We start from the raw sequence: 15,873 nt of genomic DNA, 5'->3' as shown, positions 1-15,873 counted from the left end.
TAGACCAGTGAGTCTTACTTCAGTGGTTAGTAAGTTGATGGAGAAGATCCTAAGAGGCAGGATTTTTGAACATTTGGAGAGGCATAATATGATTAGGAATTGTCAGCATAGCTTTGACAAAGGGAGGTTGTGCCTCATGAGCCTGATTGATTTTTTTGAGGATGTGACTAAACATATTGATAAAGATAGAGCAGTAGATGTAGTGTATATGGATTTCAGCAAGGCATTTGATAAGGTGGCTCATGTAAGGCTTATTGAGAAAGTAAGGAGGCGTGGGATCCAAGGGGACATTGCTTGCCCACAGAAGGCAAAGAATGATTGTAGACGGGTCATATTCTGCACGGAGGTCGGTGAGCAGTAGTGTGCCTTAGGAATCTGTTCTGGGATCCCTACTCTTCGTGATTTTTATAAATGACCTGGCTGAGGAAGTGGAGGGACGGGTTAGTAAGTTTGCTGATGACAGAAAGGTTGAGGGTGTTGTGTATAGTGTGGAGGGCTGTCAGAGGTTACAGCGGGACATTGATAGGATACAAAACTGGTCTGAGAAGTGGCAGATGGAGTTCAACCCAGATGTGTAAGATGTTTCATTTTGGTAGGTCAAATATGACGGCAGAATATAGTATTAATGATAAGACTCTTGGCAGTGTAGATCAGCGGTCCCCAACCACTGAGCTGCAGACCAGTACCGGGTCGCAGAGCATGCGGTACCGGGCTGCTAGGAAGCGATATGATTTAGCGATATGAGTCAACGGCACCTTTCCTCATTCCCTGTCACGGCCACTGATCAGCCATTACGCACGCGAGGTCGTGACCCGCGCGTCATCCGTGTCAGGGTGGGAAGGAGATCAACTCCTCGAGCTTGCAATTGACGACGGGCTGAAAAGTATGTTTGACATAACATCTCTGTCGGCATTTTGGATCTAAGTCAAGGCTAAATATCCTGAGATAGCCACAAAAGCACTAAAAACGTTGCTTTCATTTCCAACATTTTTCTGCAATGAATGTAAAGAAAACTAAACTGCGGAATCGACTGGACATAAGGAACCCCCTTCGTGTATCGCTGTCTCCCATCACCCCTCAATAGGACTGTGTTGTTGCAGGGAAACAAGCCCAGAGCTCCCACTGATTCAGCGATATTGGTGCGTTGCAATGATTTTATATGTTCATACGGAGGAAATATGTGCTGTGTGTTTAATATCAAAATGTTACTTAAAACGTTATGATGCTATTGACTTATAAGTGACCCTTTAATAATTACAGCACGGAAAAAGGCCTTCTCGGCCCTTCTAGTCCGTGCTGAACGCTACTCTCACCTAGTCCCGCCAACCTGCACACAGCCCATAACCTTCCATTCCTTTCCTGTCCATATACCTATCCAATTTTTCTTTAAATGATAATATCGAACCTGCCTCTACCACTTCTACTGGAAGTTCGTTCAACACTTCAAGCTCCCCTGTCCCCCCTGATAATTGACTTATCACTGTATTCATGTGAGGAAAATATGCGCTGTGTGTTTAATATTAAATTTGTTAGATAAACCCTTTTAGAAATAAAATTGAGTGTATTACCCACTTATCGCCTATATTCCAGTAGTGATTAACACCCCCCCCCCCCAACGAACAGAATCGCCAAAAAGGATTTGCTGGGGGGATGGTGGGCGGGCGAGCGGGGCGGGAATCGGCGGGTCACGACGCGCATGCGCACTGGTGCATGCCCAAGGCTTCATGGCCATTGTAGTCTTTCTGTGTAAACAACGCATCTGACTGCTACTCTTGTCCGTTGGTAACCCTACCCCCACCCCCCGGTCGGCTGGTCCGCAAGAATATTGACAATATTAAAACAGTCCGCAATGCAAAAAAGGTTGGGGACCCCTGGTGTAGATGATCAGGGGGATCTTGGGGTCCGAGTCCATAGGACACTCAAAGCTGCTGAACAGGTTGCTAAGAAGGCATATGGTGCATTGGCCTTCATCAACCGTGGGATTGAGTTTAAGGACCTGGATAAGGAGCATGCCTTATGAGAATAGGTTGAGTGAACTCGGCCTTTTCTCGTTGGAGCGACAGAGGATGAGAGGTAACCTGATAGAGGTATATAAGATGATGGAAGGCATTGTTCGTGTGGATAGTCAGAGGCTTTTTCCCAGGGCTGGAATGGCTAACACGAGAGGGCACAGTTTTAAAGTGCTTGGAAATAGATACAGAGGAAATGTCAGAAGTGATTTTTTTGCATAGGGAATGCTGAGTGCGTGGAATGGGCTGCCGGCGATGGTGGTGGAGGCGGATACGATAGGGTTTTTTAAGTGACTCCTGGAAAGGTACATGGAGCTCAGAAAAAAAGAGGGCTATGGGTAACCCAAGGTAATTTCTAAAGTAAGTAGATGTTCGGCACAGCATTGTGGGCCAAAGCATTGTGCTGTAGGTTTTCTGTGTTTCCATGTTAAATGTGAGGTGTTGCATCTTGGTAGGGAAAATGCAAGGAGACAGTACACTGTTAAAGGCAAGATCCTTAACAGTGTTGCTGAGCAGAGAGATCTTGGGATCCAAGTTCCCAGCTCCTTGAAAATGGCTACACAGGTTGACATGGTGGTTAACAAGGCTTATGGAATGCTTGCTTTTATTAGTTGAGGCATTGAGTTCAAAAGTTAAGAGGTTATGTTACAACTTTTTAAAACTCTATTTAGGCCACATCTGGAGTATTGCATACTGTTCCGGTTGCCCCACTGTAGTGTAAGGGGTTTCTTCTTTTATGTTACTGCTAAGGCTAATAAAATGGCTTCTTTGTTATGTTATAATAAAATCATTTCTCTGTAATGTTAACTGCTGAGTTAATGGTAGCAGCTTGTTTGGGTTATAATTACTGATAACGAGAATTGTATTTATTTGCTAACCAATTGGGATAGATGATATTCTTTCTTGTGTGTCTGTAAGCTATTGTTTTCGCGGGCTTTGGGCAGAAGGCGCGATGGGGACAGAGAAAGAAGACATGATGAGATAGATGCTGTAAGCTGGGCAAGGAATGGACCCCAAGCAGGAGTCCGAGGCCCAGGGTCTTCAGCGAGGAGAGGAGACGAGGACAGACTCGTGTGGAGTGTTTGGTCAACCACCGAGGGAGGTCCTATTCGAGGGTCGGGGGAGTTCGGAGGACATCAACTGGAGGAAAGGAGACCCGGTTCTGTAAGAACCAACGAATTATTTGTGCACAAAACTGATAGAGTTACTGACTTGGCGCCTTTATTGTATTTGTTTCTCCTAACTCATCACCAAGAAATACTTATGAAGTGTAATCTTTTAATCACTTATGGTGTACTGTCTGTTATTTGGTGTGGTGGGGTACATCACACAGCATCTACACCAACTTGATTACCCCATTTGGCGGGGCCGAAGGCTGCTCCCCCAGATGAAAGCGAGCTGAGCGAGCCTGAGGTTTACCAGGAGTCTACAATAGGAAGGATGTTCAGGCTTTGGAGAGGATGCAGAAGACATTTACCAGGATGCTGTATGGTTTAAAGGGCATGTGCTATCATAAGAGTCTGGATAAATTTGGGCTGGTTTCTCTGTAGCGCTGGAGGCTGAGGGGAGATCTGATGATAGAGGTTTACAAAATCATGAGAGGCAGAGATAGAGTGGACAGAGAGAATCTGTTTACCAGCGTAGAAATGTCTAATACCACAGGGCATGCATTGAAGGTGAGGGGGGTAGGTTCAAGGGGGATGTGAGGGGTAAGTTTAGATGTTTAGTGGCAGCGGCAAATACATTAGAGGCTTTTAAGAGACAATTGGATAGCTCTGGAGGAAGATGGAGGGATATGGACATGGGTAGATAGGAAGGATTAGTGTTTCAATGAGTGATTTGGTTTTTAGCTGGCTTGGTACGATAGAACATAGAACATAGAATAGTACAGCACAGTACAGGCCCTTCGGCCCACAATATTGTGCCGACCCTCAAACCCTGCCTCCCATATAAGTCCCCACCTTAAATTCCTCCATATACCTGTCTAGTAGTCTCTTAAACTTCATTAGTGTATCTGCCTCCACCACTGACTCAGGCAGTGCATTCCACGCACCAACCACTCTCTGAGTGAAAAACCTTCCTCCAATATCCCCCTTGAACTTCCCACCCCTTACCTTAAAGCCAGTCCTCTTGTATTGAGCAGTGGTGTCCTGGGGAAGAGGCGCTGGCTATCCACTCTACCTATTCCTCTCATTATCTTGTACACCTCTATCATGTCTCCTCTCATCCTCCTTCTCTCCAAAGAGTAAAGCCCTAGCTCCCTTAATCTCTGATCATAATGCATTCTTTCTAAACCAGGCAGCATCCTGGTAAATCTCCTCTGTACCCTTTCCAATGCTTCCACATCCTTCCTATAGTGAGGCAACCAGAACTGGACACAGTACTCCAAGTGTGGCCTAACCAGAGTTTTATAGAGCTGCATCATTACATCGCAACTCTTAAACTCTATCCCTCGACTTATGAAAGCTAACACCCCATAAGCTTTCTTAACTACCCTATCCACCTGTGAGGCAACTTTCAGGGATCTGTGGACATGTACCCCGAGACCCCTCTGCTCCTTCACACTACCAAGTATCCTGCCATTTACTTTGTACTCTGCCTTGGAGTTTGTCCTTCCAAAGTGTACCACCTCACACTTCTCCGGGTTGAACTCCATCTGCCACTTATCAGTCCACTCCTGCATCCTATCAATGTCTCTCTGCAATCTTTGACAATCCTCTACACTATCTACAACACCACCAACCTTGGTGTCATCTGCAAACTTGCCAACCCACCCTTCTACGCGCACATCCAGGTCGTTAATAAAAATCACGAAAAGTAGAGGTCCCAAAACAGATCCTTGTGGGACACCACTAGTGACAAACCTCCAATCTGAATGTACTCCCTCCGCCACCACCCTCTGCTTTCTGCAGGCAAGCCAATCCTGAATCCATCTGGCCAAACTTCCCTGGATCCCATGCCTTCTGACTTTCTGAGTAAGCCTACCGCGTGGAACCTTGTCAAATGCCTTACTGAAATCCATATAGATCACATCCACTGCACTACTCTCATCTATAGGCCTGGTCACCTCCTTAAAGAACTCCATCAGGCTTGTTAGACACGATCTGCCCTTCACAAAGCCATGCTGACTGTCCCTGATCAGACCATGATTCTCTAAATGCCTATAGATCCTATCTCTAAGAATCTTTTCCAACAGCTTTCCCACCACAGACATAAAGCTCACTGGTCTATAATTACCCGGACTATCCCTGCTACCTTTTTTCAACAAGGGGACAACATTCCCCTCCTTCCAATCCTCCAGTACCATTCCTGTGGATAACGAGGACATAAAGATCCTAGCCAGAGGCTCTTCTCTTCGCCTCGTGGAGCAGCCTGGGGAATATTCTGTCAGGCTCCGGGGACTTATCTGTCCTAATGTATTTTAACAACTCCAACACCTCCTCTCCCTTAATATCAACATGCTCCAGAACATCAACCTCACTCATATTGTCCTCACCATCATCAAGTTCCCTCTCATTGGTGAATACCAAAGCGAAGTATTCATTGAGGCCCTCGCTCACTTCCACAGCCTCCAGGCACATCTTCCCACCTTTATCTCTAATCGGTCCTACCTTCACTCCTGTCATCCTTTTTTTCTTCACATAATTGAAGAATGCCTTGAGGTTTTCCTTTACTCTACTTGCCAAGGCCTTCTCATGCCCGCTTCTTGCTCTTCTCAGCCCCTTCTTAAGCTCCTTTCTTGCTTCCCTATATTCCTCAATAGACCCATCTGATCCTTGCTTCCTAAACCTCATGTATGCTGCCTTCTTCCACCTGACTAGATGTTCCACCTCACTTGTCACCCATGGTTCCTTAACCCTACCATTCTTTATCTTCCTCACTGGGACAAATTTATCCCTAACATCCTGCAAGAGATCTCTAAACATCGACCATATGTCCATAGTACATTTCCCTGCAAAAACATCATCCCAATTCACACCCGCAAGTTCTAGCCTTACAGCCTCATAATTTGCCCTTCCCCAATTAAAAATTTTCCTGTCCTCTTTGATTCTATCCTTTTCCATAATAATGCTAAAGGCCAGGGAGTGGTGGTCACTGTCCCCCAGATGCTCACCCACTGAGAGATCTGTGACCTGACTCTGTTCATTACCTAGTACTAGATCTAGTATGGCGTTCCCCCTGGTTGGCCTGTCCACATACTGTGACAGGAATCCGTCCTGGACACACTTAACAAACTCTGCCCCATCTAAACCCTTGGAACTAATCAGGTGCCAATCAATATTAGGGAAGTTAAAGTCACCCATGATAACAACCCTGTTATTTTTGCACCTTTCCAAAATCTGCCTCCCAATCTGCTCCTCTGTATCTCTGCTGCTCACAGGGGGCCTATAGAATACCCCTAATAGAGTAACTGCTCCCCTTCTGTTCCTGACTTCCACCCATATTGACTCAAAAGGGATCCTGCTACATTACCCACCCTTTCTGTAGCTGTAATAGTATCCCTGACCGGTAATGCCACCCCTCCTCCCCTTTTTCCACCCTCTCTATCCCTCTTAAAGCACTGAAATCCAGGAATATTGATTATCCACAATGGTGTGGGCCAAATGGTCCGTTTCTGTGCTATGCTATTCTATGTTCTGTGAAAATATATGATAATTAATTACATGAATTTATGTTAGCCGTATTCATCTTACTCATGGTTACTTAATCAGCATTAGCTCCTAGCCCAGTTTTGCTTTAATTTTAAACTTGTCATCCTTGTTTACAAATTCTTCCATGTTGTTGTAAACTCCACCAACCCTGCAGCCTTTCATGGTCTCTTTACTTTTTAGATTCTCAGGACCCTTCGCATTGTCAAGGATCCTTCCCATTCATCTCACAATTTCTTTGACCCCCCTCCCCTACCATCAGGCAGGAGGTACCATAACGTTAGGGCAATGACTGTTAGGATGGAGAACAGCTTCTTCCCCCCAGCCTTCAGACTACTGAACTTGAGCTTGAACTTGATTCTGGCCTGGCCAGCTACAAATTTAAATCATGATTTAAATCATATCATGGTTAATGGTTGTACTTACAGTTTCCCTTACTTCCTTAAATCCAACCACTTCTCTTTCATTCTCTTGTCCTATAATACTGCTTAAAACCATCTTCATTAATTTAACTGTTTGTCACCTTCCTAACACTTAATTTTGTTACTCACTATCAGGTTTTGTGTTTGGTAAAAGTTATTCTTTATCATTTCTCCTCATGGGCGCATGGCAACATAGCAGTTAGCGCGATGCTGTTACGAGGTTTTCCCTGGGTGCTCTGGTTTCCTCCCACAGTCCAAAGTCATATTGTGTAGGTTAATTGGTCATTGTAAATTGTCCTGTGCTTGAGTTAGGGTTAAGTCAGGGTTGTTAGGTTTGCTAGGCTGCATGGTTCGAAAGGCCAAAAGGGCCCATTCTGCATTTTATCTCTAAATAAATAAATCAACCTTAGGGATGTTTTTTGCCATACAGATACTCTGTGTAAATGAAAGTCATTGAGCAGCAGGTCCACATTGCTGTGATTGCTGGATTACCTCTCAACTAGTATAACATTTTAGAGCTAGCCTCCTCAGCACTGAGGACACCTTTAAAAGACAATGCCTCAAAAAGGCCGCACCCATCATTAAGGACCCCCATCACCCAGGACATGTCCTCTTCTCGTTGCTACCATCAAGAACGAGGTGCAGGAGCCTGAAGACACACTCAGCATTTCAGGCAACACACATCAAAGTTGCTGGTGAACGCAGCAGGCCAGGCAGCATCTCTAGGAAGAGGTACAGTCGACGTTTCAGGCCGAGACCCTTCGTCAGGTCTGACAAACGGTCTCGGCCTGAAACGTCGACTGTACCTCTTCCTAGAGATGCTGCCTGGCCTGCTGCGTTCACCAGCAACTTTGATGTGTGATGCTTGAATTTCCAGCATCTGCAGAATTCCTGTTGTCAGCATTTCAGGAACAGCTTCTTCCCCTCCGCCATTGGTTCATAGTCCATTCAGAAATGTAAAGATGTTAAAAGAGGAGGGAGAGTTGCACTACTAATCAGGGACAATATCAGAGATGCACTGAGAGAGGACATAATGGAGACTCATCCACTGAATGCTCAATGACTTTCATTTACACAGAGTACATGTGTAGAACTCAAAAGTAGGAAGCTGAAATCACTCTGATAGAATTGTACTTCGGGACCCCCAATAGCCACCATGATACTGAGGAATAGATATACATACAGATTAAGGAAATGTGTTAAACAATAGGCTTGTTCAATGGGACCCTAAACTTCCCTAATATAAACTGGGACCTTTTGAGTGCAGGAGGCTTAGATTGGGCAGAATTTGTTAAGGCCCATCTTGGAGGATTTCTTAAATCAATATTTAGACAGTCCAACAAGAGGAGGGGCTGTTCTGGCCCTAGTGTTGGGTAATGAACCTGGCCACGCGACCTTTCAGTTTGTGAGCAGTTAGGGAACATTGATTACAACTCTTCAAGTTTTAAGATAGTTATAGATAAGAATAAGTATGGAACTTGCAGGGGAGCAGGCAGATTATGGCGGATGATCTTGTTACACTATTACAGATTGTCAGGTATGAAGTTGTGGCCATCACTGAGTCATGGCTGAAGGAGCTGAATGTCCAAGGTTACATGTTGTATCGGAGTGATAGGAAGGTAGGCAGAGGGGATGGTTTGGCTCTTCTGGTAAAGAATGGCATCAAATCAGTAGAAAGATGTGACATAGGATTGGAAGATGTTAAATATTTGTGAGTTGAGTTAAAAAACTGTAAGGGTAAAAGGACCCTGATAGGTTATATACAGGCCTCCCAACAGTGGCTGGGAGGTGGACCACAGGTTACAACAGGAAATAGAAAAGGCGAGTCAAAACGGCAATGCTATGATAGTCATGGGAGATTTTAACATGGAGGTTGATTGGGAAAATCAGGTTGGTAATGAAAATCAAGACATTGAGTTTGTTAAGTGCCTATGAGATGGCTTTTTAGAGCAGTTTATCATTGAGCCTACTAGGCGATCACCTGCACTGGATTCGATGTTATGTAATGAATCAGAGGTGGTTAGGGAACTTAAAGTAAAAGAACCCTTGGGAGACAGTTATCACGATATGATTGAGTTCAATTTGAAATTTGATAGGGAGAAAGTGAAGTCTGGGTAGCAGTATTTCAGTGGGGTAAAGGATATTACAGTGGTATGAGAGAGAAATTGGCCAAAGTAAGTTGGAAGGAGCTGCTGGTGGGGACATCGGCACAGTAGCAATAGTATGCGTTTCTGTGAAAAACGAGGAAGGTGCAGGATAGATGTATTCCAAAAACGGAGAAATAATAAAATGGCAAAATAGTACAACCGTGGCTGAAAAGGGAGGTCAAACCTGATGTAAAAGCAAACGGGAGGACATACAACAAAGCAAAAATTAGCGAGAAGATAGAGGATTGGAAAACTTTTAAAAACTTACAGAAAGCAACTAAAAAAATCATTAGGAGGGAAAAGGTAAAGAGGGAAAAGTGAACAAACAATATCAAAGTGGATATAAAAAGCTTTTTCAAGTATGTGAAAAAATAAAAGGGAGATGAGACTGGATATGGGACTGTTAGAAAATGAGGTCGGAGAAATAATACCAGGGATAAGGAGATGGCAGATGAACTAAATGAGAATTTTGTATCAGTCTTCACTGTGGAAGACACTAACAGTGTGCCAGATGTTGTAGTGTGTGAAGGAAGAGAATGGGTGCAGTTACTGTTACAAGAGAGAAGGTGCTCCAAAAGCTGAAAGACCTAAAGGTGCATGAGTCACCCGGACCAGACGAACTGCATCCTAGGATTCTGAAAGAGGTAGTGGTAGAGATTGTAGAGACATTAGTAATAATCTTTCAAAAATTATTGGACTCCGGCATCGTGCCAGAAGACTGGAAAATTGTAAATGGCACTTCATTCTTTAAAAAAGGAGGAAGGCAGCAGAAAGGAAATTATAGAGCAGTTAGCCTGACCTCAGTGGTTGGGAAGATGTTGGAGTCAGTGTTCAGGATGAGGTTATAGAGTATTTAGTGACACAGGACAAGATAGGTAGGCAAATGCGATGTTAGCATTTATTTCATGAGGTCTAGAATGCAAAAGCAGGGATCTGATGCTGAGGCTTTATAAGGCACTGGTGAGGCTTCACCTTGAGTATCGTGAACAGTTTTGGGCTCCTCATCTAAGAAAAGATGTGCTAGCATTGAAGGGAGTTCAGAGGAAGTTCTCAAGAATGATTCCGGGAATGAAAGGATTATCATACGAGGAATGTTTTATAGTTCTGGGTCTGTACTGACTGCAATTTAGAAGGATGGGGGAGGATCTCATTGAAATCTTTCGAATGTTGTAAGGCCTAGACAGAGTAGATGTGGAAACAGTGTTTCCCATGGTGGGAGAGTCTAGGACAAAAAGGCACAGGCTCAGGATAGAGGAGCATCATTTTAAAACAGAGATACAGAGGCTTTTTTTTAGCCAGACGGTGGTGAATTTGTGGAATTTGTTACCACAGGCAGCTGTGGAGGCCGGGTCATTGGGTGTATTTAAGGCAGAGCCTGATAGGTTCTTGATTGGACACATCACCAAAGGTTAAGGGGAGAAGGCTGGGGAATGGGGCAAAGGAAGAGAAAAAGGTTCAGCTATGTTTAAATGGCGGAGAAGACTCAATGGGCCAAATTCTGCTTCTATGTCTTATGGTCCTATGGTGTAAATGACAAGATCATTAGGCAGGAACTCGGGAGAATTAATGGGGAACAGTTTTTGCACAAGTCCACATCTGACATGCAGAGGGTGTTTAAAGACCAAATGCACAGAGTGTGTTCCAGTCAGAAGGAAGGACAAGGACGACAAAGTAAGAGAACCTTGGATGTCCAGAGAAATGATGAATTTAGTCAAGAAAAAGGTTAAGTATGTAAAGCTTAGGAAGCTAAAATCAGAGGTAGGATTATAAAGCAAACAGAAAAGAACTCAAGAGGGAATTAGGAAAGCGCAAGAGGCCATGAAAAGTCCTTGCCAAGTACGATTAACGAGAATCTCAAGGCATTCTTCAGAGAGAGCAAAAGGCTAATTAGGGAGAGGATAGGACCACTCAAAGGTAAAGGGGGGTAACATTTGCACGGATGCAGAGGATATTCTTAATGGGTACTTTACATCAGTATTTACCAAGCAGAAGGATGTAGAGGATGGGGAGATCAGTGTTGAATGTATTGATATGCTAGGGAGATCAGTGTTGAATGTTTTGATACGTGAGGGAGATCAGTCTGGAATGTATTGATATGCCAGGGAGATCAGTGTCAAATGTTTTGATATGCCAGGGAGAACAGAGTGGAATATAATGATGTGACAGGGAGATCAGTTTGGAATGTAGTGATCTGCTAGGGAGATCAGTGTCGAATGTATTAATATGCCAGGGAGACCAATGTCGAATGTATTGATACGCTAGGGAGATCAGTGTGGAATGCATTGATATGCTATGGAGATGAGTGTCGAATGTATTGATATGTCAGCGTGCATTGTATTGATACACTAGAGAGATAAGTGTGGAATGTATTGATATGCCAGGGAGATCAGTGTGGAATGTACTGATATAGAACCTTAGAATCATAGAACATTACAGCACAGAAACAGGCCTTTTGGTCCTTCCTGGCTGTGCTGAACCATTTTTCTGCCTAGTCCCACTGACCTGCACCTGGACCATATCCCTCCATACACCCCTCATCCATGTACCTGTCCAAATTTTTCTTAAATGTTAAAAATGAGCCCACATTTACCACTTCATCTGGCAGCTCATTCCACAGTCCCACCACTCTCTGTGTGAAGAAGCCCCACCTAATGTTCCCTTTAAACTTTTCCCCCCTCACCCTTAACCCATGTCCTCTGGTTTTTTTCTCCCCTAGCCTCAGTGGAAAAAGCCTGCTTGCATTCACTCTATCTATACCCATCATAATTTTATATACCTCTATCAAATCTCCCCTCATTATTCTACGCTCCAGGGAATAAAGTCCTAATCTATTCAACCTTTCTCTGTAACTGAGTTTCTCAAGTCCTGGCAACATCCTTGTAAACCTTCTCTGCACTTTTTCAACCTTATTTATATCCTTCCTGTAATTTGGTGACCAAAACTGCACACAATACTCCAGATTCAGCCTCACCAATGCCTTATACAACCTCATCATAACATTCCAACTCTTATACTCAATACTTTGATTTATAAAGGCCAATGTACCAAAAGCTCTCTTTACGACCCTATCTACCTGTGACGACACTTTTAGGGAACTTTGTATCTGTATTCCCAGATCCCTCTGTTCTACTGCACTCCTCAGTGCCTTACCATTAACCCTGTATGTTCTACCTTGGATTGTCCTTCTAAAGTGCAATACCTGACACGTTTCTGTATTAAACTCCATCGGCCATTTTTCAGCCCATTTTTCCAGCTGGCCCGAATCCCTCTGCAAGCTTGAAAACCTTCCTCACTGTCCACTATACTTCCAATCTTTGTATCATCAGCAAATTTGCTGATCCAATTTACCACATTATCATCCAGATCATTGATATAGATGACAAATAACAATGGACCCAGCACTGATCCCTGTGGCACACCACTAGTCAGAGGCCTCCACTCAGAGAAGCAATCCTCCAATACCACTCTCTGGCTTCTTCTATTGAGCCAAAGTCTGATCCAATTTACTACCTCTCCATGTATACCTAGTGACTGAATCTTCCTAACTAACCTCCCATGCAGGACCTTGTCAAAGACCTTACTGAAGTCCATGTAGACAACATCCACTGCCTTCCCTTCATCCACTTTCCTGGTAACCTCCTCGAAAAACTCTAATAGATTGGTTAAACATGACCTACCACAAACAAAGCCATGTTGACTCTCCCTAATAAGTCCCTATCCAAATACTTGTAGATCCTATCTCTTAGTACTCCTTCCAATAATTTACCTATTACCGATGTCAAATTTACCAGCCTGTAATTTCCCAGATTACTTTTAGAGCCGTTTTTAAACAACGGAACAATACGAGCTATCCTCCAATCCTCTGACACCTCACCCGTATATACGACATTTTAAATATATCCGCCAGGGCCCCTGCAATTTCAACATTAGTCTCTTCAAGGTCTGAGGGAATACCCTGTCAGGTCCTGGAGATTTATCTACTCTGATTTGCCTCAAGATAGCAAGTACCTCCTCCTCTTCAATCTGTACAGGTTCCATGACCTCACTACCTGTTTGCATTATTTCCATAGACTCCATGCCAGTTTCCTTAGTAAATACAGATGCATAAAACCCATTGAAGATCTCCCCCATTTCTTTTGGTTCCATACATAGCCGACCACTCTGATCTGCAAGAGGATCAATTTTATCCCTTACTATCCTTTTGCCCTTAACATACCTGTAGAAGCTCTTTGGATCATCCTTCAACTTGACTGCCAAAGCAACCTCATGTCTCATTTAGCCCTCCTGATTTCTTTCTGAAGTATTTTTTTGAACTTTTTATACTCCTCAAACTCTCTTCTTCTTTATCAGAGTTAAATGGAATGCACTGATATACTAAGGCGATCAGTGTGGAATGTACTGATATGCCAGGGAGATCAGTGACAACTGTATTGATATAAGAAGGAGATGTAGAACGTATTGATATGCAAGTGAGATGAGTGTGGAATGCATTGATATGCTAGGGCGATCAGTGTGGATTGTATTGAATCGCATGGGAGATCACTGTCGAATGTATTAATATACTAAGGAGATCAGTGTAGAATGTATTGATATGCTCGGGAGATCAGTATCGAATGTATTGATATGCCAGGGAGATCAGTGTGGAATGTATTGATTTGCTCGGGAGATCAGTGTGGAATGTGTTGATCCGCTTAGGGAGATCAGTGTGGAATGTATTGATATGCCAGGGAGATCAGTGTCGAATGTATTGATATGCTCGCGAGATTAGAGTCGAATGTATTGATATCCCAGGAGATCAGTGTGGATAGTATTGGAGATCAGTGTGGAATGTATTGATATGCCAGGAAGATCAGAGTCGACTGTACTGATATGCTGGGGAGATCATTTTCGAATGTCTTGATATGCTAGGGAGATCTGTCGAATGTATTGATATACCAAAGAGATCAGGGATGAATGCATTGATACACTAGGGAGATCAGTGTGGAATACATTGATATGCTCGGGAGATCAGTATGGAATATCTTGAAATGCCAGGGAGTTCAGTCTATAATATAGAAACATAGAAACATAGAAAATAATGTATTGATATGCTTTGGAGGTCAGTGTCAAATGTATTGATATGCCAGGGAAATCAGGGTGGAATATATTGATATGCTAGGAGATCAGTGTGAAATGTATTGAAATGCTATGGAGATCAATGTAGAATGTGTTGATATGCCAGGGAGATCAGTTTGGATGGTACTGATGCAGGAAGGAGATCACTGTTGAATGTATTGATAACCTAGGGAGGTCATTTTGGAATGTATTGATATGCTAGGGAGAGCAGCATGGAATATATTGATAAGCAAGGGAGATCAGAGTAGATTTTATTTATATGCTAGGGAGATCAGTGTCAAATGTTTTGTTATGCTAGGGAGATCTGTGTTGAATGTATTGATATAACCATATAACAATTACAGCACAGGTACAGGCCATCTCAGCCCTTCTAGTCCATGCCGAATGCTTACTCTCACCTAGTCCCACCGACCTGCACTCAGCCCATTACCCTCCATTCCTGTTCCAAGGAGTTCAGTGTGGAATGTATTGATATGTTAGGGAGATCAGCATGGAATGTATTGAGATGCTAGGAAGATCAGTGTTGAATGTATTGATATGCCAGGAATATCAGTTTGGATTGTATTGATACATTAAGGAGATCAGTGTGGAATGTATGATACACTAGGGAGATCAATGTGGATTGTATTGATATGCTGGGGAGATCAGTGTGGAATGTATTGATAAGCTAGGGAGATCGGAGTAGAATCTGTTTATAGGCTAGAGAGATCAGTGCGGAATGTATTGATATGTCAGGGAGATCAGTGTCAAATGTATTGATAAGTGAGTGAGATCTGTGTCTAATGTATTGATATTCAAGGGAGATCAGTGTGGAATATTTTGATATGCTAGGGATATCAATGTCAAATATCTTAATACTCCTGGGAAATCTGTGTCAAATATACTGATATACTAGAGAGATTAGAGTGGAATGTATGATATGCTGGGGAGATCAGTATCAAATATTTTGATATGCTAGGGAGATCAGTGTCGAATCTATTGATATACTGGGGAGATCAGTGTAAAATATATTGATATGTTATGGAGATCAGTGTGGAATGTATTGATATGCGAGGGAGATTAGTGTGGAATGTGTTGATATGCTAGGGAGAAGTGTGGAATATATTGATATGGTATGGAGATCAGTGTCCAATCTATTGATAAACAGATCAGTGTGGAATGTATTGATATGGGAGGAAGATAAGTGAGGAATGTATCGATATGCTAGGGAGATCATTGTGGAATATATAGATATCCTAAGAAGATCAGTGTTGAATGCATTGATACACTGGGGAGATCAGTGTTGACTTTATTGGCATGCTTGGGAGATCAGTGTCGAATGTATTTATTTGCCATGGAGATCAGTGTTGAATGATTTGATACGCTATGGTGATGTGTCCAATCTATTGATATACTTATGAGATCACTGTGGTATGTATTGATATGCTAGGGAGATCTGTGTGGAATTTATTGATATGCTGGGGAGATCAGTATGCAATGTATTGATAAACCAGAGAGATCAGCGTTGAATATAATGATATGACAGTGAGAT

General features: G+C 43.1%; 1 long non-coding RNA gene across 5 annotated transcripts in view; it reads left to right on the top strand.

Annotated features, from left to right (window-relative positions):
• Positions 1–841: 841 nt before the first annotated feature.
• Positions 842–15,873, top strand: part of LOC134350848 (uncharacterized) — a 265,808-nt gene continuing 250,776 nt past the window's right edge. For all 5 annotated transcript variants that reach the window (XR_010019000.1, XR_010019001.1, XR_010018997.1 and 2 more), the window contains exon 1: positions 842–1,139. This is a non-coding gene — a long non-coding RNA (uncharacterized LOC134350848). The remainder of the gene's footprint in view (positions 1,140–15,873) is intronic.

The sequence above is a fragment of the Mobula hypostoma genome, chromosome 8 (assembly GCF_963921235.1).
Source record: "Mobula hypostoma chromosome 8, sMobHyp1.1, whole genome shotgun sequence".
In the NCBI taxonomy this organism is placed as follows: domain Eukaryota; kingdom Metazoa; phylum Chordata; class Chondrichthyes; order Myliobatiformes; family Myliobatidae; genus Mobula; species Mobula hypostoma.
This window is presented reverse-complemented; position numbering and strand designations above follow the sequence as displayed.